Here is a 13,527-nt window from a genome sequence, read left to right on the forward strand (position 1 = left end):
CCCCTTTAAACGTCTTGTTTTATTCAGCATCAATACAACCTGCTAAGATATATATATTTTTTTGAAAACCATTTCTTACTTGAAAGTGTTTATTAACCTTCCCAGCTTTCTGTCATCTGTAAATTCAATTGGTCTGTTTTAGAAATCAGCATTCAAGTGATTAATAAAAATGTTAACTAGAATAAGCTGTGGATAGGCTGCTGGCATCATACTATATGCTTTCTTAATAAAGATTCTATTTCATTAGTCATCACCTTTAGTTTTGGCAAAATATAATCATCCGTATATTCAAGATTCCTCTAACTTGTCCCAAAGATAGTGTAAGAGGTCTTGCCAAATGCCATGTGGAAGTTCAATGACATATCTTTTCAGCATAATATTCAATAGAATAATTACGATGTACATTTAAATTGGGAATGAAAACACTTTTATTGAGCTAAAATAGAATGAACAATGAACATGGCTTTTATGCCAAGCAGCTCCAAGGAAGTAGCACCAGAAACTCAGAAGTATGACTCTTGGGAGATAGGACTTTTAGTAGAAAAAGTTGAAAGTAGAGAAATTGGGACAACAGGCAGCAGTAAGAATGGCTGGGGATGGGACCATCAGAAGATATTTCAAAATGGGAATAAAGAACATAATAAGAACAAATTAAAAGAAGAGACTCAAACAATTTTATTACATATCTTCTTTATTGGGGCATTGTAATAACCCTATGAAATAGATATTAAAGACTTGGAAGGTTTAGTGACTTGACTGAAGTCTCACAACTAGAGGATCTGTGAATTTAACCCAGGTCTCTCTGACTCTAGAAGACTAGGAGTTTTTACTATACCAGGCTCCTTAGTTTAGGGAGGATGTTTTTAGGGGAATCTAGAAGGCTAACGCATAGTATTTTTGTGGCTTTGGAGAGAACAATTCAGAATAGGCTCAGAAGAGTGGATTCTGGACTCATAATGAAGAGACTTTTCTTCAGTGAATAAGAAAGCTAAGCCTAAAATAATGTTAGCCTAACCTTTTAAAGTGCATGTCAAGTTGGAAACAGCAAAGAGAGGCTGAGCCACATTTTAGGTCCAAGACTAAAAGAATGACCCTTCCAGCCGCCCCATTACTTAGGGGAAAAGCCTAAGTAATAAATTAGTGACTGGAGTTGAGGCTTGGGCTTGAGACAGATGGTTTTTCACAGCAATGTAAGATTGGTGAGAAAGCAGATGGTGCTGGCATCAGTCCTGGGAGTACGTTCCATAGACAGATCCTGCAGACTGTGCTGGCTGCAGAGATGATTACTAAGTAGATATTCTTATTGTCACTCACTTATGGATGAGGAAACTGAGGACCAAATACACTGAGCAACTTGCCCAAGCTTACATATCCAAAGTGTGGCAGAAGCGGGATGTGAACCCAAGTCGTCCAGCTTCAGAGCCCACTCTGGCCACTGATGCTGCGTTGCTTCTTTGGATGTCACCTCCTCTGTGAAGCCCTCTCAGACTCCCCATGTGAGTTCCCATAGAGTTAAGTTATACTTTCATAGGTATTCACATTGTACCTTTAACTACCTCACATTGCTGTTTATCTTTTTTTTTCATACAGATGTGAGCTCCTCATGAGCAGAATTGAGGCCTTGTATTCCCTCTACACCAGCACAGGTACCTGGAATTCAGTGACACTCAGCTAGCTAAATACCTTATAAGATAAGATGATGGGTTTTAAGCAGCAGTCATCAACTCTGGCTCCCTTTGGCAGAATAGCATTTCATAGGAAGGCTATCTAGTGGTTTATAGAATCAACTGGAAGGGTAAAGAACTATGTTAAGAAAATAGGCAGGAAACTAGAAAAGCGAGGCAGTAGAAGAAAAACCTGCTCAGAATTTGGCTATGTGCAAAAAAAAAATGAGTTATTACAGGTAAGGCACTTAGAACATTATTAGTCACACCGTAAGGGACTGGTAATGTTTGCTGTTATTATGCAAGTTGGGTCTTGAAGGGTGTCACATTCACTAGCTGGAGGAAGAAGGACCAACGTATGAAAAGGCCCCTGCTTTACAGGGCATGGTATGTTAGGGAATTTCTGGAAGCTTGCTATAGCCAGAAGGTAAGGATACCAAGGGGGGGCAGAGCAGGGATAAAGCAAAAGTTGAGTCTGGCAAAGGAAGACAGAAAGCAGACCAGATGGGGCCTTCTGACTATCAGAATAAAGTCCTCATTTGGAATTTGTTTTAAGGGCAAAGGGGAACCAATGGTGGCTTCTAAATAGGGCAGAGGAAGTGCTCAGTACATGCAGGGTCTGTTTGTGAGTTGCCTGAGGCCCATTTAATTGCAAATGAATGAGATTCCCTGCTGGGAATGGAAGGGCAGGTGGGACTGGAAGACTTTGTGACCCTGACTCCTAGGCATTGTTATTTATTTATTGTCTTTTTTTTTAAACATCTTTATTGGGGTATAATTGCTTTACAATGGTGTGTTAGTTTCTGCTTTATAACAAAGTGAATCAGTTATACATATACATATGTTCCCATATCTCTTCCCTCTTGCATCTCCCTCCCTCCCACCCTCCCTATCCCACCCCTCCAGGCGGTCACAAAGCACCGGGCTGATCTCCCTGTGCTATGCGGCTGCTTCCCACTAGCTATCTACCTTAATCACATGAAAACCACTCAAGAACATACAGGCAAATCTCGACCGCCGCTTTATAGAGGAGCATCTGAAGCCGTGACTGCTGAAGTGCCCCTAAGAGGCTGGAGGAGTTCATCAGCGAAGGCTCCCTGGGGCAAGCAAGGCCTGAGCTTGGTTTGAGGAAGGGGGTCGTGGTTTGCCTGATCCCCTCATCTTATCACTGAAGGAAGAAAGGGCCAGAGAGGGGGAGGGTCTGGCCGATGGTCACACTGCAGAATTCCATGGCTGACTCCTGTGTGGCACTTTTCTCACTGCACTGTGCTGCTGCCACACGCAGCCTTGACATGACTCTTGGCTGTTAAGTCAGGCAGGACAGTCCCAACATAGTTTCTGGGGCCAAAGGGAGGAATCCTTCATGAAACGGCCATAAATTCACCTACAAGATTCAAAGAGACCTCATAAGTCGTCTCCAACAATTTCTTGTGTGGGCGAGAGGCTGTTTATGAGGTCTGCTAGCCTGAAACCCCCTTGTAAAGGCAGAGCACAGGCCTGGAGAGGAGAAATTCCTGCTGTGGAGCACGTGCATCTGCCTGTAGGACATTCCCCCTCCCTGGCCAAAGCAAGGAGGCCGTTCAAGGAAACTCCAATGGGTTTAAAGAAACACACTTATTTTTCCCTGAAAAAAGTAATACGTGTTCATGATAGAAAAATTGTAAAATGCAAGAAAATACAAAGAAGAAAGTAAAAATCTCTTATAATTTCACAATTCAGACTTCACAACTTACTGCTGACATCTGGCTTATAGCTTTTGTTTTAAATGGGCATGTTGGCTTTTGAAATTAATTAATTAATTAGGCTGAGTTGGGTCTTCGTTGCTGCGCGTGGGCTTCTCTAGTTGAGGTGAGTGGGGGCTACTCTTCATTGCAGTGTGCGGGGTTCTCATTGCAGTGGCTTCTCTTGTTGCGGAGCACGGCAATTAGGCACGCGGGCTTCAGTGGTTGTGGCTCGCAGGCTCTAGAGCACAGGCTCAGTAGTTGTGGTGCACGGGCTTATTTGTTCCGCGGCATGTGGGATCTTCCCGGACCAGGGCTCGAACCTGTTTCCCCTGAACTGGCAGGCGGATTCTTAACAAGTGCGCCACCAGGGAAACACTTATAGCTTTTTAGTGTTTCATTTATATATGCGTGTGTCTGTGTGTACATGTATTGTATAAATGTATACGTATGTATATATAATTTTTCTATTATAATAAAATAAATACAATTTACCATTTTAACCATTTTTAAGTGTCCAGTTCTTTGGTATTTAGTACATTCTCACTGTTATGCAACCATCCCCACTATCCATCTCCAGAAATTTTTCATCTTCCCAAACTGAAACTCTAGACCCATTAAACACTAACTCCCCATTCCCCCCTCCCCCCAGTCCCTGGCACCCACCATTTTTTTTTTCTGTCTCTAAGTCTGACTACTCCAGGTACCTCATATAAGTGGAATCATATGCTATTTGTCCTTTTGTGACTGTCCTGTTTCACCCACCATCATGTCCTTAAGATTCATTCGTGTTGTACCATGTGTCAGAATTTCCTTCCTTTGATTGAATAAAATTCCACTGTATGTGTACAGACCATGTTTTGTTTATCCATTCATCCACTGATGGATACTTGAACTAATTCCACCTTTTGGCTATCGTGAATAATGCTGCTATGAGCATGAGTTTACAAATATGTTCTGAGTCCCTGCTTTCACTCCTTTTGGGTATACACCCAGAAGTGGAATTGCTGGTTCACGTGGTAATACAGTGTTTTATATATTTTAAAAATTGATAATATACTCATAATTTTATATCAAATTGTGAGCATTTTCCAATGTCATTATAAACTCTTTAAAACCTGATTTTTAATGTCTGCCTAGTATTTACTCCATTACCTTGTAATCCGATTCTTAGATATTTTGATTATTTCTAATTTTTCACTATTACTATAATGAACATTCTATACATAAATATTTGAATATATCTGTTTATTTCCTTAATATGATAAATTCCTAGAGGTAAAATCATTATCAAAAGCTATGAACATTTTATGGGGCTTCCCTGGTGGCGCAGTGGTTGAGGGTTCGCCTGCCGATGCAGGGGACACGGGTTCGTGCCCCGGTCCGGGAAGATCCCACGTGCCGCGGAGCGGCTGGGCCCGTGAGCCATGGCCGCTGAGCCTGCGCGTCCAGATCCTGTGCTCCGCAACGGGAGAGGCCGCAGCAGTGAGAGGCCCGCGTACCGCAAAAAAAAAAAAAAAAAAAAAAAGCTATGAACATTTTAAAAGCTTTTGATCCATATTCATAAATTTTTTTTCATAAAATTTCTCCAATTTTATAACCTTCAATAATGTTTTGCCCACTTTACTCTGATGTTTATTAAAAATAATTCATTCTTTCTGCAACCTGGCCTCCCAGGTAACTGACCCACCAATAACACATTTCTGGTCTTGGCTTCGCAAGAAACTTACCTGGCTAAGGTTGTGGGTATACAGATTAGAAAGAAGATCTGGGAAGTATTATTAGAGGAAAAGAACAGAAACTGGCATTTTCTTGTATGAGAAAGCAGGAGGTAGATTGGTGAGGTGGTAGGGATAAGTGCAGATGGGAGAGGGGAGAGTTTGTTAAGCATCTCTATGTGCTTTACGTATGGTGTTGATCTCCCAACAACTCTGTAAGGGAGATATATATGATGATCCTCATTTTCCAGTGAGGAAACTGAAGCTCAGAAAGAACCTGGGTTCTAAAGTTATGCAGATGGTAGGCGGTAGAGCCAGGACTCAGCCAATGTCTATCTGACACTCTGACTCTGGGGACTGGCAGTGGCCTCTTTCCACTGCACCACGATGCTCTCAGGAGAAGATCAGAACCCTGAGAGATAGGAGAGACAAAGAAGATGGGCAAGGTTGCAAGGTCAAAATGAAAAGCATAGGCAAATTTTATTGTTAGTTCCTAGATCCAGGGAGAGGTAAGGGCTGTCCTTCTGTATAAGGGGATGAAAGGTGCCTCCATTTGGTGGACGGTCATATTCCCCTATGGAGGTGTGTGGGTTTGGCACTTGTGACATGCTACTGAACTAGATAATCTGATTTATTTCAACAGATCCCACAAAACACAGCAGAGCCACCTGCAGGCCCCACATCCTCCTAGGTGAGGTGTTTATGTAAGGGTGGAGAGCAGAGTAATCAGCAGCTTATTCTGCTGGCAAAACTCTAAGGGGGAGGCAGATGGCCAGCACCAGCTAAGTGAGATCAGGTCATGGGTGGAAAAGTCATAAATCTGTGGTTTACCTCAGATTACTGCATTACTGCTTAAGTGGGGATAAATAATACCCTATGTTATGTTAAGGCATGACTTAATCTTTCACTGTTTGTGGGAAAGGAGGTGCAATTAAATATTACAACACCCTTTCAAAATACAAACACTTCAACAATACATATGGCTACTGATCTTATCACAAAATAGATGGTAGTTAGAGCAGTGAGTTCCTGGCTGGTGTGTCATGGAAAATAGAAGTGGATTTTAGTCCTCTGTTTTATAAGGGTGACTATGTGCGTGCTGTGAGTGGTAGGCAGTGGAAAAGATCCCTGATGAAATAACAGAGAGTGTCTTTTGGTGGGGAGGGTGTTGCAGTCTTTGTGAGCAGAGTTACAAAACGTCTTTACAAAACATCTTTCTCTGCACCAGAGAATGAGGCCCAAAGAGCCATTTTCAGGATTGACGATGACTGTAATGGAGCCACCTGGAATCATACCAAAGCTAAGGTTAGTTTAGGAGGGGCCCAAAGGCGACAGCATGGGCTTTTGCTCTCTGAGCTAAGGTTCTTTGGTTATTTCAATATATTTTCCATTATACCTACTAATTGCACGTTAGTTCCTTGACAGAGAGACAAGGTCTGGTTCATTTTATAATATGCCGAGCATAAAATTGGCACTCAGTAAATTTATAGTAATATACAAGTCAGCATGTAGCATAGCGTCCCACCTTTATTATTTGTGATTATTTATGTTTGGGATTAGGAGTAAAACACAAGGTAGATTTCAGCCTGTGTAAGGGAATTTTTCCTCTGTGGATGGTGACTTTCCCTTGGAAGAAAAAAGCAGAACCCAAATGGTGAGTAGGTCTCATAAAACAAAAGATTGATTTTTCTGGTCACTGTGGCCCAGCTTGTTCTAGTTTGTTAAACGTGCCTCTCGAAGTCAGATGCAAAAGTTGAGGCCCTAATGGTTGACTATGCCTTCCCCAACCACACACATCCTCTGGTCCGCTTCCTGAGTCTTGTGAAAAAATAAGCCAATTAGAGATCCACTCCCTACCCACTTCTTAGGTAACAGCCTAGTAATCCTGAGAGGGAGAGAGATGGACCAGTGAGAAACTGATTTTACCCTGGTAGACTGGATAGGGGCTTGAGAGAGATGGGGGGAGGGTTGGTGTTACATGGGTACATTTGGAGTAATGCTGTGACATTCAGCCCTGATCCTTAGGTTTTCTTGGAGATGGAAATCTCCACAGTTGAGGCTTGGTCCGGAGCAACTGCTAAAAGCCATAATTATCCTCGTAGGAAGAAAGCCCAACCCGTGAGAATCTTCTATACTGGATCAAGGTCAAGCAGATTAGGACCATTTGCAGCTTCTCCTCCTTCTTCAAACATCCTTTGCTTTATAAATAGCTGGCCTTAAAGAATGCTTTATTCCGTTCTTAACATTGTTGAGTGCTTACCATGCCGTGTGCCAAGCATACATGTAGTTTTTTATGTATGGATTTATCTATCCTCACAACTACTATGAGGAGATACCATTCTTTCTCCACTTTACGGGTGAGATAACTAACACAGGTACCTTGATCAAGCACACACCTCTCATAAGGTGCACAGCTGAGGTCTGAACCCTGGCAACCTGGCTCTTTAGCACTCATCTCAATCACCAAACACTACTCACGTGGGATGCTCTAAATCGCTGGGAAAAGTCCATGGAAGCTATCCTGCAATCATATATCCTTGTATAATGCGTATGTGCATATATGTATAAATGTAACTTTCATAGAATTATAACTTTTATATGTTTTACATATAGATGTATAATTTACAAATATAATTTCCATAGTCATCTGCACATGTAATAATAAATGTACATTTTCATATAGCTATTTACATGGTAATTTGCATAAAGAGGAGGGTGTGGAAGGGATTTATTGTTGGTGTTTTTTGTATTCACCTCTTTGCTGTGTCTTTCATGATTTCTCTATGATAAACATATAATGGTTTGAAACGAAATTTTCTAAATTTGAAAAAGGATTTGCGGGCTTCCCTGGTGGCGCAGTGGTTGAGAGTCCGCCTGCCGATGCAGGGGACACGAGTTCGCGCCCCGGTCCGGGAAGATCCCACATGCCGCGGAGCGGCTGGGCCCGTGAGCCATGGCCGCTGAGCCTGCGCATCCGGAGCCTGTGCTCCGCAACGGGAGAGGCCACAACAGTGAGAGGCCCGCGTACCGCAAAAAATAAATAAATAAATAAAATAATAATAAAAAAGGATTTGGGAATTCCAGCGGTCCAGTGGTTAGGACTCCACCCTTTCACCACTGAGGGCCTGGGTTCAACCCCTGGTCAGGGAACTAAGATGCCACAAGCTGCACAGCTCTGCCAAAAAAAAAAAAAAAAGATTTTTTTTTTCTTATTTAAGATATTTAAAAACATGCATTGACGGAGTTCCTACCTGCTCAGTAAGGGATGACACAAAGCCCAAGCAGAACTCTGGGTCTGGAACGGCACCAGGCTGTCTCATTACCATAATGGGTCTTACTTTTTTTTCCAAGAGAAGGTGCAGGCTTCCAATGGCATGCATTATTGTAACGGCCTCCAGGACCCCAACAAGCATTCCTATTAGAGCTGGGTTCATTTTATCTTTGTGATGTCAGCTCTCTTCTGGAGAATCCCCAGATAAACTAGGACAACTATTCCTCCACATTTCAGCCAGAGCCATGGGCCTCAAAACTGCCTCAGCTACCCTGGTGGCACCAGGGAATGGGGAGCCTCATCCCCTGGTCATCTATTTAGTGCTGTAAGAGGAGGTTCAGGAGCCCCTTTCAGCCCTGATGGATAGGAAGTGGTGCTGCCTTGAGAGTTTAGCCGTGTCTCTTTCAACGGGTCCCAGTCCTTCTCCTCAGTCCCTCCACAATCACTAGCCTTATGGATCCGCAGGCCTCTCACCATTCAGGCAACAATAGAGGCAAAGCCATTTGGCTTTTTTTTTCCATAGTTTTTTTCTCTTTGCTAAATGGAAATACATAAGAATAGGATGTTCCTGCTCCACCCAAACTTTGCCCACTTCCTGGAGATGTGGAGAAGGGAACCACCATCTATTGCCTGTAGCTTGTGTAAAATGGGGAGCACTGAGAACACTCCACACACAGCCGAGTGGCCTAATCAGCCCTGGGAGATGAGTCCAGAGTGGTCCTGTGAGTGGCTAGGACAAGGGTGGGCTGCAGCCTTGGTCTCAGGGGCCCCAGGAGAAGTGCACAGACAGCTGTCTTCTGCCTTGAGGCGGGAGAGCCAAGGGACGTTTACCTTCCTGCCTCTCCGCATGGGCTGCTCCAGAACTGCACTTTCCCCAGGTGGGATAATCAGGCACGCATAGGGCCGTCCCTGCCCAGTGTAGCCACAGCCCTGGCAAGAGGTCTAGCTCTACAGAGCGATGAGGCAGCGCCTGCCCCAAACCAGATGCTGGGAGCCCATTTGTCAGTGGGAGCAGCTCTGTGAAGGGCACGCCCCGACAAACAGACACACATATACACGCCCACTATCATCCCTGCAGCTCAGAGAAGCCTGGGGTGGGTCACTGCTGAGATTTCAGGGTCAATTCCTCCAGATGCTGCTGTGCCCGGTGCCACACTACTGAGCCTGTCCGGGTTTCTGATACCATCTCCCTTTCCAGCATAAGCAAATGTCCTGCAGAAGCTCCTTTAGAGACGTCAGTCTTCAGTACCACCAGGGGGCAGCAGTGCAGTACACCTCCTTTCTACGTGAAGGGAAAGTACCTGGTGGAAAAGGTTTGTGGGGCATTTGGAATGGGGCTTCAGCCCTGCGTACTCAACTCAGGGGGACAGGATACTTTACATGCGACAAACCATATCACTGGGGCTTCTGAGCTTTGCAAAGGCCAACAAGATGTTTGAGTCAAAAATAAATAGATGTCATCCTATATGTGATATATGTATGTCTGCTCCAAAATACAAAATGTGCAAAATTAAATTCTGTAAATGTTTATAGATCTAGAAATAAAGCTTCATGAAATTTGTGCATTGTTAAATTTAGTAATCATAAGAAATTCTTACTTGTTAAGCAATTTTTTTTTTTTTTTTTTTTTTTTGCGGTTCGCGGGCCTCTCACTGTTGTGGCCTCTCCCGTTGCGGAGCACAGGCTCCGGACACGCAGGCCCAGCGGCCATGGCTCATGGACCCAGCCGCTCCACGGCATGTGGGATCTTCCTGGACCGGGGCACGAACCCATGTCCCCTGCATCGGCAGGCGGACTCTCAACAACTGCGCCACCAGGGAAGCCCTGTTAAGCAATTTTTAATAGAGTTTTTCTCAAGAATACAAACTGTAATTGCAAAGAAATCATAACTAAAATCAGGTAAATGTATTACTTATATATAAATAATTTCAAAAACAAAATTATTAAAACTTTCCCCCAAATTAGTAAAAATTATACGTAAGTGGTCTGTAGGTGCCTTTTAATTTGTTTGATATGATGTGGAAGGCTGAGTCTTCCATCCTTCAAAGAGAATAGAGTCCATCTCAGGGAATGTGAAAAAATAAACTCCATTCCCATCAAGCCCCTGTGTATATTCCACAAGTTTTCCCTCATGGCTCTAAGATAACATGCACATTGTTTGAAAGAAGCATCTATGTGGAAACTTTAAGCGACTGAGGAAGGCCAGTAAGTCCTGAGAGAAGGAGAGGCATGTTAGGGAGGGAGCAGCCTTGTTACCTTAACAAATGACCTGGTTCACAGGGGCTAGGACACATACACAGGTCCCCAGGCTCTGAATCTGGGAGGAGTGCCTTCTTGAGTGGCAGACTCACATCTGCCAAGCCCAGAGACTAGGACTGACCTTCACGATTTCAGTTGATTGATTTATAACAAGAAACATGAATGTTGAAAAGACTAGTCACTCATATCCCCTGGACAGTGCTTTCTCCCACAGGGACCCATATCATGACCAGAGGAGCAGAGTTCAGTTTTTGATTTGGAGGTTAAGGGCATCCATCCAGCCATTCACCTGATGGAGGTCCACTTACTGTGTTCCAGTTATTAACTCATTCAGTCCTTCCAGCATCAGTGAGAAAGGTACCATTATTATTTCTATAACAAATGAGTTAAACAAGGAACAGAGCAGTTAATTGCCTTGCCCAAGGTCACACAGCATTTAAGGGCAGTTTCAGACTGAGACCCAAGCACTCTGGCTCAGGATCTGGGCTTTTAATCACTTCATTATAGTGTCCCTGTATACATACACTTTTCTACAATATGAGGATTAGTCTATATACAGTATACAGTATACTGTTTATTTTTTACCTGCTTTTCACAATTAACTTCTTTAAGGTCATTAAATAATCTTCAACTTTTCCACGTCATATTTAGTGGTAGCAAAGGATTCTACTGGATGGAGGTGATATTACTTATTTAATCATTCCCCTCTTTAGCTTTCTGGGTTGCCTCTTTCTTTTTCTTTTGTAAAACACACCACATGAATTCTCTTAAACCTATTTTTGTGACTATTTTATACACTTTTCTTAATAAATATCTAGAAACGAAACTGTGAGGTCAAAGAACATCAATAACGTTAAGGCCCTTACATACCACAGACCAAACTGCTCTCTCAAAAGGTGGTTCAATTTATACTCCCATGAACGTTCAGCCTCTGCAACTGCCCCCCACCCCTATATCTATTATTTTTAAAAGTTCCCACTTTAATTGGTGGTGTCTCAGTGCTGTGTTTTGAATTCTTTTCATTGATTATGAGGAGAATATTTTATTGGCCATTTGTAATTTATGTATAGCGTTTTGGTTCAATTCTTTTGTCCAGTTTTTTAGAGATGAAAACTATAGTCTTCCAAACCAAACTCTTTTATTTTGTTTGTTTGTTTCTCACAGTTTATAAAAATTTAATGATCGATGCTCATCAGATTAGAAGTAGACATGCTTCATTAAAAATCCTTGTAAGTCATGACTTTGTTGTATATTCAAACTCTTTTATTTTGAAAATTACTTCTAAACACTTCTTTCGCTATTGTTTGGTGATGGTTTTCGTTTTCTGTCATCTCTAGACCCTGGAGCCTCAGTTGGTTTTTTGTAAATTCACTCACCTTCTTGATGGTATGAGCAGCCAAGGTGGGCTCTGGGCAGAGACCATGTGGATTCATCCGGAGGACGAGCTGTTCAGGGCATGAGGAAGAGGAGGGTGTGGGGCTGCTGACCCCTGCCTGATGCCCTGCGGCCCAGCCTGTGGGCTGGAGGCTGGTCGGGCCTAGTGGAGGCTCTCTGACCTGGAGCCACGCTGTCTGCTTCTCCAAGTCCTACCTCCCCTCCGGACCTCAGCATTCATCTGAAAAGCAGCGGTGGTGCTGGCTCTTACATAGGGGTGTAGTGAGCTTCAAATGCGAAGGTGTTTAGCAGATGGTTATGAATTATAATAAAGGCAAAGTTATTATTATTATTTTTGGCTGTGTTGGGTCTTCATTGCTGTGCGCGAGCTTTCTCTAGTTGTGGCGAGCCGGGGCTAATCTTCGTTGCGGTGCATGGGCTTCTCTTTGTGATGGCTTCTCTTGCTGCGGAGCACGGGCTCTAGGAACGTGGGCTCAGTAGTTGTGGCACGCGGGCTCAGTAGTTGTGACGCACGGGCTTAGTTGCTCCGCGGCATGTGGGATCTTCCCGGGCCAGGGATCGAACGAACCCGTGTCCCCTGCATTGACAGGTGGATTCTTAACCAGTGTGCCACTAGGGAAGCCCCAAAGTTATTATTATTTTGAGCTATGATTTTGGTTCTGGTTCTTCAGGGGAAGAGTTGTATGGTTCGGGGTAAACAGGTCCAAGTTTGTCATGTTTGTAGAAGGTTTGACATTTTGGGGTAGGATATGCTAATAGTCTCCCCACCTCACGCTCTCTGAGTCTCAGTTTCCTCACCTGTAAAATAAGGATAATAATAGTATTGACCTCATTGGGCTGTGTGAAGATTAAATGAGTTAACCTATATAAAACATTGAAATTAGCTGTTGGCACCTTGTAAGAGTTTTACATAAATTAACTCATTAAATCATCACATAATCCAGTGAGTTAGATACTACTTTACCCCTACTTTACAGGGAGGAAGAAACTGAGACCAGATGGGTGAGGTGACTAGCCCAAGGTCACACAGCTATTAAGTGACTAGGCTAGGATATACATCCAGGCAGTCTGTCTTGAGAGTCTGCATTTCTAACCACAGTACTATACTGCCACTATTCTATCCTGGGATGGAGAAAAAGGTGGGTAAGGAAGGAGAGAAGGCTGGCCTTTGCCTCCCAGACATTAAATTAACAGCCAGGCTTTGGTCATGATTCTCAGCCCCACCATGCACAGCCTCCTCCAGCCACACTTCCTCCAGGAAGTCTTCCCAGATAAGCCCCACCCATATGATCACTCCTATTTTCTCCATATGCTTTGAACTTATGAACCTAGTTGTCTGCATGGTGCTTTGTAATGCTTTGAAAATTGTAATTCAATTTAATGGACATTTATCAAATGCCTAGAACATAGGGCTAAAATCGTGGAGTATGCAGACATGGGTAAAAAGTCCCTCTCTGCCAGGCATTTATAGCCTTGTCGGGAACATAATCAAAGACAGT

At 43.3% G+C, this 13,527-nt stretch overlaps 1 long non-coding RNA gene across 1 annotated transcript; it reads left to right on the top strand.

Moving 5' to 3' along the window:
* The first annotated feature begins 1,586 nt into the window (after positions 1-1,586).
* Positions 1,587-12,311, top strand: LOC132437017 (uncharacterized). Its single transcript, XR_009521947.1, has 3 exons — positions 1,587-1,646; positions 11,798-11,862; positions 11,971-12,311. It is a non-coding gene; the product is annotated as an uncharacterized lncRNA (long non-coding RNA).
* Positions 12,312-13,527: the final 1,216 nt, after the last annotated feature.

Source organism: Delphinus delphis, chromosome 1 (assembly GCF_949987515.2).
Source record: "Delphinus delphis chromosome 1, mDelDel1.2, whole genome shotgun sequence".
Lineage (NCBI taxonomy): Eukaryota > Metazoa > Chordata > Mammalia > Artiodactyla > Delphinidae > Delphinus > Delphinus delphis.